The 11,423-nt window shown below is 42.3% G+C and overlaps 1 long non-coding RNA gene across 1 annotated transcript; it reads right to left on the bottom strand.

Annotated features, from left to right (window-relative positions):
- Positions 1–4,788: 4,788 nt before the first annotated feature.
- LOC137543926 (uncharacterized) lies at positions 4,789–9,163 on the bottom strand. The gene is made up of 3 exons (XR_011025664.1): positions 9,024–9,163; positions 5,082–5,189; positions 4,789–4,924 (listed from the first exon to the last, which is right to left on the bottom strand). It is a non-coding gene; the product is annotated as an uncharacterized lncRNA (long non-coding RNA).
- Between the last annotated feature and the right edge of the window lie 2,260 nt (positions 9,164–11,423).

The raw sequence follows: 11,423 nt of genomic DNA on the forward strand, positions 1-11,423 counted from the left end.
ATTTATCTTCAGCAATATGAGCATAGGTGAAACGCTGCATTCCTGCAGCAGAACAATTTAAACCCCCAAAATCCCCCGGGCAAAATTCATGGATCGCTTTATGTTAGAGGCAGAGCTTTGTTCTGTAGCTCTGCTGGAGTCAATCTCCGCTGATCGCCGCCTCTCAGTCTTTTTTCACTGAGAAGGACGGGGAGAGGCGGAGATCAGCGCAGACTGACTAGCAGAGGCAGACCTACAGCACAAAGCTCTGCCTCCTCTGGGCAGCACAATCCACGACTTTCCAGGATTTTGGGGGTTTAAATACATCGTTCTGTCGCAGGAATGCACCGTTTCACCTATGCTCATATTGCTGAAGATAAATGAACAGTAAAGAATTTTGAATGGCTTCAGACTCTTTAAATACATTTTTTACATTTCGGGTTTAATTACATTAATATGAACTATTGCCTAAGAATATTTCCTTTGTACAAAATGCTGTTAAGACATGGAGTGAACATTTTCCAAACAATGCTGTGAACGTTACTGTACTGCAATGCACTGATATCAGCCACCTTACACGAAGGCCTGGGCCACACTAGCTCCGGGTGCGGGACGCATCCGTGGTCCGGGCTCCGATTTTCAAAACCCGGAACGCAAGCGGATCCGTGCTGCCTTTTTTGCAGCACACGTTTTGGATCCGCTTGCATGTTTTTTGTTTTTTTTTGCTAGAGGGGGTAGCAGCCAGGACGGGGGGCTGCGGGCAAAGCGGCGGCCAGGGGGGTCACATCCCCCCCCCCTTGCTCACCTGGGTGCCCCCCGTCCCCGCTCCCCCTCCAGCTCGCATATAATGTAATAATTTGTACCTAATGAAGTTCGGCGAGCCGGGCACTTCCGCCCACACCGCTCGCCGTCACTTCCTGCAATGTCGCCCTCTGTATTTCAGTGGGCGGCATCGCAGGAAGTGACGGCGAGCGGTGTGGGCGGAAGTGCCCGTCTCGCCGAACTTAATTAGGTACAAATTATTACATTATATGCGAGCTGGAGGGGGAGCGGGGACGGGGGGCACCCAGGTGAGCAAGGGGGGGGATGTGACCCCCCTAGCCGCCGCTTTGCCCGCAGCCCCCTGTCCTGGCTGCTACCCCCTCCAGCATGGCGGCCCCCTCCTTCACCATGGGACACTGGAAACTGATCCGTTTCCAGTGTCCCAAAATGTCAGTGAAGAGGGAGGCCCGTTTCCCCATTGATTTTCACTACCCGTACGTGTATACGGGTCCGTGAAAAATGCTGCAAGTCCGGACTCAGCGTTCCGGGTTTAAAAACGTATTCCGCGGATCGCACGCGGATACGTTTTTAACTTGAGTGTGTACTGTTTCTATTTTTAACATTGGTATCCGTGGCTACGTTTTTCGTCCGGGACAAAAAAACGTAGCTACGGATACGTTTTTAAATCAAGTGTGAACTAGCCCTAAATGAGGAAATGCCTTCAGTGTCATTGGACGGGGCAGTGCATTTTGACCTTTACAAGTTATCAGCCGCAGAAGAAGCAGCTAGCTGGCTGACACTGTGATACAGTAGTGAGTACAGATATAAGCAAAAAAAAAATAATTTGTACCTATATGTTCAATATTGTATTTTGAACTGTAGAAAGCGCTAAAAGGGAAGAACACAATTTTTTTTGGTCATAAATGGAACCTGAACTGCACAGCTTTACACTGGCCCATGCAATTACAAAGCTGTGAAGGCACACCTCAATGCAAAAAGGGGTGCTGAATCCAGAGCCAGATTGCAAGCCCTGTTTATTCCATATCCAGCGACATGTAACAGCCAATTGTGTCGGGGCAATACAGTGTACCCCTTTATCAAGGCAAAATCATCTGTGTCATGATGATTTCTCCTTGACAAAGAGGTACACTATTGTACTGGCCTATTTTTGCTTTTTAAACTAGTCCGAACACGCTGCCATTCACTGCAACGTCAGCATGTTCGAACCAGTGCAAAGCCATCTAGTTTGGGCCTATTTACAAGTGAAAGGAAGCAGTAGAGAGAAGGTAATCTTCCCCGCTTGCTGCGGACATTATATTTTAACAACTTGCGCAATTAACTGGAGGAGCGGGGACGGAGGACCAAGGTGAGGGAGGGGGAATGTCCCCGCTGACACCCCCGCCCAGGCTGCTTTCCCCTCCAGCATGACTGCGCCCTCTACCCCCAGGCTGTGACACAGAAACTTATCCAATTCTGTGTCCAAATCTGCCTGTGTAGAGGGGGGTCCGTTTTTCTATTGCCTGCCACTACCCCTGCGTGTATTAGGATCTAGATGCGTTGTGAGAAAATGCAGCAAATCCGGACATTCCGTTCAGGCTTTGAAAACGGGTTTCCGCAAACGCAGACGGATAAGTTTTTTTGTTTGGGTCAAGACAGCTGCTATTTTGAACATTGTTATCCGTGGCTCCGGTTTTCATCAGGTTTTAAAACGGTGCCACGGATACGTTCCCGGACCTAGTGCGAACCTACTCTTACTCTTGGAAGAACAAAGAGAAATCGAGAGCCCAATATGGTGTAGTATTGTTAAGTTGGTTGTGGTTTAAAGCAAAATATTTAGATATACTCACAAACATGGGTTACCCATAGGCAACCACTTGAAGTGCAGGTGGGGAGTATTAGAACCTGACCCAACTCAGGTTTTTAAGATGTCGCTCTCTGTAGATAGGAAACGGGGTAGCACCCCTCCACCGAGGGTGGAATCAAGATTTCAGCAAGGCTTGGTGTACAGAGGTGCCAGAGTAGAAAAGAAAAAAAAAAAAAGTTTAAAAACTGTCTAAAAGAGGGGGATGTTCAGGTGGACTTACCTCCCTCGAAAATATATAACTCAATTGAGTCACAATATATCAATAAATTTTTTTTATTCAACTCCACTTAGTGCAACGCGTTTCGCAGGTGTGGTCCTGCTTCATCAGGCAAACAGGAGTATAGCTCAATGGGTCTAAATGCAGAAGTGCTTCTGCATTTAGACTCATTGAGCTATACGCCTGTTTGCCTGATGAAGCAGGACCACACCTGCGAAACGCGTTGCACTAAGTGGAGTTGAATAAAAAATTTTTATTGATATATTGTGACTCAATTGAGTTATATATTTTCGAGGGAGGTAAGTCCACCTGAACATCCCCCTCTTTTAGACAGTTTTTAAACTTTTTTATTCTACTCTGGCGCCTCTGTACACAAAGCCTTGCTGAAATCTACTCTTACTCTTGTACCTATAAGTTTTCTAAAGTAGTGACTACAAACTCTGTAAAGTTGTGCAGAATATGTCAGCGGCTAATAACTCCATTGTAATAATGATAATATTTTGGTGATCTTATACAATGGGTTATGAGTGAATGGAAAGTGTGTTTGAAATGGACTTGCAATTACTGATATCTTGAGGAATACTTGTATTTTGTAATTCATGGAATTCTTTTCTTACAAGCATGGATCACGCCAGCTGTTGGATACACACACACATTACATTTTGATTTACAATTTCCATAGTGCTGGCATCTTCTGTGTTGCTGTGAACACTTACAGACAGTTACAAAACAATGGGATACAGACTGTATACAATTGAATAGGTCCGCTAATGCATTAGGAAAAGGTGGAAAATATGTACCCACTTTTACCCAGCAGTAAAAAAACGTGAGGAAAGATCTCTCCCCATTTGAGCTTACAGACTAAAAAGGTAAGTGGTAGAACAACTGGTATGGAAAAGCTATGTACAAGACTGTTATGTGGTGGTTGATGGCTAGTTAGAGTATCCCAGGTCAGGTTATATGCTTGACTGAAAGTTGGGAGTTTTTATTTTGCACCTAAAGATGGGAAGTGTGTATGTGAGTGATGAACAGATTGACAGGAAGTTTCAGAAGAGGGAAATTCTAGAGAAATCTTTTATGCGAGAATGAGAAACATTGGCTGAAGAGGAAGACGGTGGAATACTATTAAGAGTGGAGATTTCATGCAAGGTGCTATGTGATAACCAATGTAATTAAGTCAGAAGGAGCTAGATATGAAGTGCTTTGTTGGTAGGCGTCAGAATCTTGAATTGAACCTTTTTATGCGATAGGTAGCCAATGGAGGGACTGAGATTGCTTTAACCTATTATAAGAAAGAAAATAAAATCACACACTACACATTACTAATGGAGGAGAGTCAATACATATTCTTTTGAAGCTGATGTAGCCTGTCTCATACCATGAAAAGTTTATAAAGCTACAAAATGGAATTAGTACTGGACTCTTTATAGCTTTGCATTGCCACGAGTAGACAGTAGAGGCACCACTTTTGTACAGGTTTTAACTGATTAACATAATATGGACTGATTAACATACTATGGAAATATTAGAATGTGCAAAATTTTCTTACTACTTGTCTGCAACTTTATTTTAACTATCAATAACATGACTATCCATTATAATATATCTATGCGTGCCATAATTAGTACTGTTAAAACAAGCCCTACTGGCAATGATCTGTATTATCTTATAGGATACCCTATTTCGTTCATACATGCAGAATGCTGGAAAAACATTACTTGGTATAAGATTACAGGCGAGTAAGCTTTTACTGTAACCCTTACATATACCATGGCAACTGCCAGTCATATCCTCTTTGCCAGTCCTATCCTCTTAAATGCAGGAGAATGTGCAAACTAATTTGATAAAGTATCATTTCAAAAATTACCAAAATTAGGGAGGAAATTCAAATCTTTAAAACTGTGAAAAAAAAGTTACACACTAATCATAGGTTTCACAGAGTGCAGCCACTTACTTACATGCAACTATCTAAACCTGTTTTCTATTATAAATTGCCGAAGATCAACTCAGCTGACAGGAAATGAGCAAAATATGGAATTTCAGATAAGTATTAATTGCTTAGTTTTCAAGGATGCCAGAATAGGAATGCCGTGTCTTTAAACCTGTAAAAGTAAATAAAAACCAACCAGTGCATTTTACAATTATACTAAGAGGACAAGACAAAAGGTCAGATAGAGTAGCATGGCATATGGTAAAATAACCCTCCCTCTATGTGCAGCAATGGCAATGTCACGGCAGCACCTCCACATATTTACTTACCTGATTGAAATAAAGCTTATTAAATAGTTTTGATTGTTTAACCCACATTAACCATCCATAAAGAACACAACTTTTATGTTTAGGAGGAAAGTCTTCTAATCAGACACCCTGGAAAGTAAAATTTAGATCAATATTTAATGCAGTAGGTATCAGATGATACGTAAAGAAGTTATAAAAATATACATTCTCAAACACACACACACACACACACACACACACACACACACACACACACACACACACACACACACACACACACACACACACACACACACACACACACACACACACACACACACACACACACACACACACACACACACACACACACACACACACACACCCCCAATCCCTATTAACTTGTTTCCAGAATAGAATATACTCTGGGTTACATCACGCAGATTACAGACTGCTAGCAGTGAGGCAAGTCATGCTGCTTTGCAACTAGCCAAAAGGCTATTGATGGCAATGACAGGTGTAAGGCTGTTCTCTACATGAATAGAAAGTTTGAAAAGTGTAATTGAAATCGCACCTGAGCTTGAATATGAATACCAATTTTGAGAATTTTATGTTAAAACTTTCCAGGTCATCCAGTCTAGACTGCATTGCAGTGGCAAATTAGAGGCTTGAAGAGAAATTAAAAGGTAGTATGAAATTACTATGAATCTCTTCAACCTTTGTAATCTTTAAACATTCCCTTAAAACTCCCTGTTTATGACAAGCATACGCTCTACCTTAGGCCGTCCCCGCTTCGACCTCTGCCCAAGTTGTACTCCTCACTAGATAAGCTAAAAAAAAAAAAAAAAAAAAGCACACGGGGTGACATTTATCAAGAGTGTCAAGAGACAAAATATTGGTAAGTTTTTAGAAATTCGTGCAGAACTGTCTCAGAGGTCTTAAGAAAATTACAAGATAGCACAGATTCCTTCCTAAACTGTTGTAAAAAAAAAAAAAAGGAGTTAGGAAGGTTTCTCAGACAGTGTAGTGTGTGAGGGAAATTGCTGTTGAGGTAACCAATACATCTGCTGAATTGATACAGAAAAGAGAAGTTGTAATAGTATAAATATATTTACGGTAGATCATTTTAGGTTAACTGACAAGATGTAATTTAAATATATAATATAAAAAGAAAGAGGATCAATGCCCAGCACTGGAAGAGTTAAGCACAGCCATTTCACAGGACACCTGCCAGCCGGGGAAAAGCAATTCACAAATCATGTCTAGCCTGCAATGCACCGTAGAAGTGCCATCAACCTGCCTGGCGTTCTATTAAGATCGCCAGGCTGGCGACCGGACGGGTTTTTTTTAATAAAAGAAAAACTATTTCATGCAGCTAACTGAAAGTTGGCTGCATGAAAGCCCACTAGAGGGCGCTCCTAATCCGTACTTCTGATCGCAGTAACAAGAAGGGCCGAGATGAGCGGCCCTTCTTGTTTTGCTTTCCTGGTAGCCATGGCGACGAGCGGAGTGACGTCATGGTCGTCAGCCGACGTCCTGACGTCAGCCGCCTCCGATCCAGCCCTTAGACTGTTTGGTCCGGCTTCGCTGGGCTCGGGCGGCTGGAGGGACCCTCTTTCGCCGTTGCGGCGGCGATCAGGTAGCACACGCGGCTGGCAAAGTGCCGGCTGCGTGTGCTCCTTTTTATTTCGTTAAAATCGGCCCAGCAGGGCCTGAGCGGCATCCTCCGGCATCTCTGGACGAGCTCAGCGCTAAGGAGGTTAAGCACTTCTTAATCTGCTACAGTTTAGGGATGGATGGATTTGCACTTTTAACTATAATGTAGTTCTAGAAATTAACGCTAAACTGCAGCTATTAAGTAGGATTTAAAGAGGAACTCCAGTGAAAATAATGTAATAAAAAAGTGCTTCATTTTTACAATAATTATGTATAAATAATTTAGTCAGTGTTTGCCCATTGTAAAATCTTTTAAAATCCCTGATTTACATTCAGACATTTATCACATGGCGACATTTTTACTGCTGGAAGGTGATGCAGCTGCTGCTTGCTGTTCTCTGGTAGTTGTAAACAGCTGTAAACAGCTATTTCCCACAATGCAACAGGAGTACCATGGTCCTCAGAGTTTCTTGTGGGAGGGGTTTCACCACAATATCAGTCATACAGCGCCCCCTGATGGCCTGTTTGTGAAAAGGAATAGATTTCTCATGTAAAAGGGGGTTTCAGCTACTGATTGGGATGAAGTTCAATTCTTGGTCAGAGTTTCTCTTTAAGAGTTTTCTTATCATAATGCAGAACAGTTCCCCTGCTAGTTAGAACTATTTAAGAAGAAAAAAACAACCCGTCAGTAATGCTTTGATAAAGCTGGCCCACTGCCCCTAGGTAGGAATATTGTATACTAGCTTACCTTTTGTCTCGCTAGGGTCGGGGCGGAAAACTGCAGCTCAGAGCGGAAATCCCGACCTCTGCTTGGGGTAGCCGCCGGAGGCTGTATGCAGAGCAATGCGCGCCCTGGGAGCGTTTCTATATACCTCCGGGGGATCCCGACATCGGACGCCATTCTTCTTCCTCTCCTCCGGAGCTCTGCTTCCTCCTGGTGAGATCACCGGCTGTCGCCGTGACAATAGCCGGCAATCTCACTTTAGAGTTGCAGCACCACCCGGAGGATGGAGGCATAACTGCAACGCTGGAGCCAGGGTGGTGAGTGATTACTGGGGATGTGCAGATCTCCCTGGCAGCATGATTTTTTTCCAGGTTTTAGGGTCTGAAAGGGTGCAAAAAATTGTATTGCTTTTAAACCCTAAAATCCGTAAAGAATCATACCGCCAAGGGGGTTAAATGAGTCTACAAAAAGGTTTGAATACTGCTGCAGGTGTAACTTTCAAATACTTTACAATTAATTTGTGTCCCCTCCCCTGCTCTGTAGCGAAAGACCATGAAGAAAGTCTTCCAGTGTAGAGGTTGCCGAGTGGAGAGAGGACATACCACTGTTTTTCAGTTAAAATAATCGAAAAACTGCCAGCTCTTACATTCCTGAATTCAGATTTTCCTCACTAAAGGATTCTCTTGCAAAAATCTGAAATAGGTATAGTTGTTCCCTAATGTCACTGGCCGTCTTACTTGATTGCTTTTGCCTGATGCCTATTTTAGCTACAGGAAATTCAATAGATATTTTTGCAGCAGGGTGCCACATAAGTTTCCATTTACCCTCCTGCAGAAGAGAACACTCTGCTCGGCCAGGAGCCAAACAGCATGCCTGCACAGTAACGGTTCCAAAACAGACAAGATTTTGTGCCATTTTACCCCAAGTTCTTCCTCTGGAATTCCCTTCCAAAACACACATCACTCTCCAAACCCTCGTAACCTTCTTCACATTCTTAAAATGTGACTTTTCAGACAAGCATACAATCCAACCTCAGCCATTCCCCTTCAGCCTCTGACAAGTCCTGCGTCTTGTAGAACAGGATTTAAAAATGCACCGTTTCCGGCTATACACCTTACACATTGACCCATCTTATTTTACGCCCCTTTCCTTCAGACTGCAAGCTCACAAGGGCAGGCGTCTCTTTTTCATTCTTGTAACTTGCTAAACATTTTTATAGTCACAATATATCCATTGTGCTATGGAAAATTATGGAAATGAAAACCAAACTAACAAAAATCATTTCAGGAAACAAAAGTATTAGGTGCGTGTGTAGCTTGACTCCGATTACGAGAAAAGAACCGAGAACCACAATGCTCAGTTAGCAATTACTATTTCTAAAGGCTTTTCTCAAGTAATGGTAAACAGGAGTTTACTAAAACAAACATATTTAAAATTTCTTGTGCTTAACACAGCATACATGCTTAAAGACAAAGAAAAATGTGCAGTATCCTTCAAGTTGTGTTTTAATCACTTAACAGATAAAATCACAAACGCACTTCAAAAAAAAAAATGCATTTCTTTATCATTCAAAACAGTTATAAACAGTGTGATAAAGTGCTTACCTGGAGAAAACATTTAGCTGATGTAGCAAAAGTAAATTGCTAGAATCTTTTGCAGTCTGTGCAAGATATATGATCCAGCTGACATACGTTACCAAGAAAATGCATATTCAGTAAACTACATCTATAGCCGTATAAAGCTAAACACTGTAGAAAAGATAATGCTAATTGGCAGCAAAGAAAAATCACAATTTTCCACCAAATAAAAGACTTGGTAAAGTTTAGACTGTTTTAACATATATAGAAAATCAAGTTTATATTTCACTTGCAGATAGGATAACAAAATGAATACAGAGATTATGAATACATCTTACAAACGCATGGTTCACATACTTTCCGCAAAAAGACATTTAATGTAACACATAGGGCAAAGTTGTACTTTCATAAAGTAAACAAATATTTATCTATAAAGTTTCTTGCCATAAATTACATTTTATTGCAAATTCAAACTCTAAACATTGTGCACTGTATACCATTTTACATTTTAAAAGGTCACGTTATCAGTCAGTTTTATTGAAAAGTTCTGGAGTGTTAGAGTCCAGACATTGTACAGAACGTGAACCCCCCTCCCCCCCATAAAAAAAATAAATAAAAAATATAGGGCACTCACCTGCGTGCCTGAGGAAACCCATCTAATATGTATTTCACTTAACATTCATTTGTCCATTTCCTTAGCCCCCGAGATAAGGTGTACATCTGAATGTCTTATTTTGATCTCACTACACGCTATAAATTTGCAATCTAAATTTTCAGCCAAGATTTTTCTAGCTGAAAGCTCTACTGCTGGTTACAGGTTAAGAAATGTAAAATACTGAATTAAAATATTGCCTCCCTGTGGATGAGTGGCTGGCAGGTTCCCCATCTACATGGAACGTGTGTGTTTTAGTGTTTACATGGATTTCATCTGGTCTCTCCAGTTTCATCCCAAAAAGATACTGACGAATATACTGGTGTACCAAACAACTGGGCTTGATAAATCCCAGGAGCTAGGACTCCTTAAATTAGCAGGTTCCTATCTTTTGAGGGTTTTCTTCATATGTCAATGGAGTCAGCCCCTACAAATTTCCTGGCGTATCCTAAATTGGAATTACTGCATCCTAAATTATGTGCAACTTAAAGTGACGTTAAATGCTCAAAATAGTCTGTACAGCAGGGGTAGGGAACCTATGGTTCGGGAGCCATATGTGGCTCTTTTGATGGCTACATCTGGCTCAGTAGGGGTTGATTCAATAAGCTACAATGATCAAGCAGCGCAGCTTAGTGTGGCAGCGCAAATACAATTTTCAAAATAGGCACGCTACTGCTGTAGCATGCACTACTTCCTTACTCACCCTACTCCAAAACGAATGGCTGCTCCAATTGTCCCACTCTGGACCCTGTCAGGTCCAGTGACTTTGAGATCTCCGCAATTTGGCCCAAGAGGCTGCCTGTCAAGTGACAGGCAGCCTTATTGGGCCAATCAAAGTTTGGGGATCTCGTCCTACATAGTGAACAAACCCCCAAGTAAGCTAGCTAATTGTACAAGCTGTTAGGCAGTATTTCTCCTGTCTGGCTCTCGGGGAAATTGCTGAGGTTGCTGAAACCCAAGAGAAGCTGATGACGTGTCTGACACTTCCGCTGCCTGGCGGATCAACTGTATACACATCACCATGGCAACAGGGATGTGAGCCTTACTGTCCCAGTTTGAAAATATTGTATGGCTCTCACGGAATTACATTTTAAAATATGTGGCGTTTATGGCTCTCAGCCAAAAAGGTTCCTTACCCCTGCTGTACAGCATTGCGGAAAAGGTCATTAATATACATATAACCATAATATTAACATACTGCCCTTTAATGACCATTTGATGCCTTAATGACCACAGCAAATGTTGCCATTGTAAAGAACTGAAATTCAACTTTTTAACTTTACCACAAAGCAAACTTCTTGACTCTACTTACGGAAATCTTAAAAGGGGGAGGGGACGGGACTGATTTACTGCATTTTTTTTACCTTGCGGGGCATTATTGGGGGGGGGGGGGGGGGGTGCATCATATTTCTCAGCTTCATCTCATAGCCTCCCTGGTGGTAAGGACGAGGCTGGCCCGTTGAAAAAAACATTACTACGGGCTGGTGCACACCGAGCGGCTTTTTGGGCGTTTTCAGATCCGCTTGCGGCTGCGGATCTGCTTGGTCAATGTATCTCAATGGGGTGGTGCACACCAGAGCGGCAGGCGTTTTGCAGAAACGAAAAATGCCTGGGTGAGGCATTTTTTGGATTGCGGATGCGTTTCTGCCTCAATGTTAAGTATAGGAAAAACGCAAACCGCTCTGAAAAACGGCACTTCAGAGCGGTTTTGCAGGCGTTTTTGTTACAGAAGCTGTTCAGTAACAGCTTTACTGTAACAATATATGAAATCTACT

Source organism: Hyperolius riggenbachi, chromosome 2, assembly GCF_040937935.1.
Source record: "Hyperolius riggenbachi isolate aHypRig1 chromosome 2, aHypRig1.pri, whole genome shotgun sequence".
Lineage (NCBI taxonomy): Eukaryota > Metazoa > Chordata > Amphibia > Anura > Hyperoliidae > Hyperolius > Hyperolius riggenbachi.